General features: G+C 30.8%; 1 long non-coding RNA gene across 1 annotated transcript; it reads right to left on the reverse strand.

Annotated features, from left to right (window-relative positions):
* Positions 1–967: 967 nt before the first annotated feature.
* On the reverse strand, positions 968–2,436 carry LOC123682765. The gene is made up of 3 exons (XR_006747867.1): positions 1,693–2,436; positions 1,445–1,615; positions 968–1,353 (listed from the first exon to the last, which is right to left on the reverse strand). It is a non-coding gene; the product is annotated as an uncharacterized LOC123682765 (long non-coding RNA).
* Positions 2,437–2,713: the final 277 nt, after the last annotated feature.

The raw sequence follows: 2,713 nt of genomic DNA on the forward strand, positions 1-2,713 counted from the left end.
GTGCAATTTCATTTCGATAATAATGGTTCTGTGCGGAATACGTATCGCGCACTACATCCATTTTATTTTGTTTAGCGATGAAGCGCACTTCTGGTTGAATGGCTACGTCAACAAACAAAACTGCCGCATTTGGAGTGAAGCTAATCCTCAAGTGTATGTCGAAACACCGTTACATTCAGAAAAACTGACTGTTTGGTGCGCTTTATGGGCTGGTGGAATCATTTGTCCGTACTTCTTCAAAAACGATGATGGCCAGAACGACCGAATGAATCAGTTTCGTTGTCCCAATGAAATTTGTTTATTGGATTTACGAACGTTGTACGTTAATTCAAGGTACGAATTCGTTGAATCAATGTACGATGTTTATTATTGGAACGAACGAGTTCGTTGACCCAATGAATGGGTTTCGTTGTCGGAATGATATTTCTTCATTGGATTAACTAACTTGGTACGTTCATTCAACGTACGTATTCATTGAATCAATACTATTCGGTTTTGCAAAAAGTTGAGAAAATCGTCATCAAAGGTTCATACTCCTTTTATTCTGAATAAAATAATTGATTTATAATTTTATCCAAAATAAAAATATTAGGAACCTTAGACTGCGATTTCCTAGACTTCTCGCAAAACGGAATTATAATAGTAGATAGTTTCATTGATTCAATGAAAATTCAAACTCTATTTTTGGATTTGTGGAAACATAACAAAACATAGTTTAAAGATATTTATCAAATAATTTATACCATACATCGTATAAAATAAACCCTCATAAAAACAAAGAACAAAAATTCAACTCATATTTTTTTTTGTATGTATAATATATAATAATATATAATATTATGTTTATATTTTGTACACTTTTATTTTTTCTCATAAAATGTACACACTAGAAATGTTAAAGAGGTTTGGAGCTTGTGAAAATAAGACCAAACCATTAAGGATTTTCTAGAAAAATCTAGGTAAAATATATAATTTTGAAGCAAATATCATCCACTCTAAAAAAAACTATGGAATTTGAATCTTCTGTCATCAAAATATACATACAATTCATTCATGACTTGTGAAAGCAATTATATTGTTATGCAATATCACCAATAAAGGCTATTCTATTCTATTCTATTCATAAATTTTATATCATCTCCGATGCAATGCCTTTTATAAATGGCTGTATGGGGTTGTTCATTTTGCTTTTTCCAATACTCTATATGATCTTCCACTTCCTGCATCTACCTTCCAACAAACAGGAATAATCCCTGAGAATCTTCAATTCTATATTTGGTTGTGTTTTTGTCCAGTAATGGCATCCATCGTAGGCACCAAATAATCTCCAAACAATTGAAGCATCTTGTCCATCTATAAAACAATCAAGTATAAGAACTCCGAAAAAATCAGAAATAGGTCCAATTTAAATCGTACAGGTATTTTGATTTGAAAAGAATCTTACTTTCACTGAAATTTCCTTCACTAACAGTGCCCGGAAGTTCTTTCACAGTTTTTTCTTTCTCGTTTTTCTCTTTCATGAGGAATGTGATGATGTTTTGATAGCACCTCTCCCAATCTATGAATTTATAAGGGAGTTTGATTTACCACAAACCATTTCGAAATTCATGTCAGCCTGAAAATAATGTATTATTGAATGAGTCGAACCAATTCGGTAAGCTTATGAACACCACACAACTTAAATTTTCTTACCAAATGTTTTCTCAGAGAGTGTTTTCGAGCATTTTGAAGATTCTTCTTTGTGTTTCGTTCATTGATATGCTTGGAAATTGTACAATTAATTGATTTTTTCATATTTGAGCACTGGTTGTAGTCTTCCCTGTTTATTCGTTCGATAATATTCCTGGAATTCGAAAATTTTAATTGTTTATTTAATTTCATGAATAAAGTCTCACCAATTTTTCAGTAGGAAATCGTTCCAATATTTCTTTTTCAAGATAGTAACTCGAAGATGAAGACATGGGAATGGCTTTCCCCTCGAAATATTGGGCAATTGTTGAAATTAATAATGTTATTTGATCATCTTGAAATTTTCCAAATTTTGTATAATATTCATAAAGCATTATTTGTTTTGGAGTTTCATTGAGGATATGGGAGGGATAAATGAATTACACTGCTTTCATCAGGTGTTATCGCTCTTGAATATGTGTATAACTATAGGAGGAATCAAAGATTAGGGAGAGAAAGATAGGAAACGCCGTACTAACCCTAGTGCTAAATGGCGACCCACTTTTAGGCTCGTAGTTTACAACTAAAAGAACAGGTGGCGCTGAAATCATCTAACGAAAAAGAAATCTATATCTGGCGAGAATTTCAAATCTTCACAGTATTCTACATTCACTAGTAGCTTCTATTTTTTATACCATATTATAATATATTTTTTTATACGGGGAGACAGAGTTTTTTATCTGTTCTCTTGTATCATACGTTGAAATGTATGATGCCCCGTTACATTTCCTCTGCTAGTATTGAGATTCATCGACACATATTATGCTTGATTGTTTGAAATTAATAATTGTTATTGCTCTTTCTCAAAAGAATATATATATATATATATATTATAAAATTAACATATTAAGAGATTATTTAAATAAAAATGCTTTGTCAAATTAGTGGAATTTTTAATTCAATTGAATAAACATAATAAAATGTACAGAAGAATATATACATAAAAATAAGTAATATGTAAGTAATCTTAAATGTGAATCATTAT

The sequence above is a fragment of the Harmonia axyridis genome, chromosome 6, assembly GCF_914767665.1.
Source record: "Harmonia axyridis chromosome 6, icHarAxyr1.1, whole genome shotgun sequence".
Lineage (NCBI taxonomy): Eukaryota > Metazoa > Arthropoda > Insecta > Coleoptera > Coccinellidae > Harmonia > Harmonia axyridis.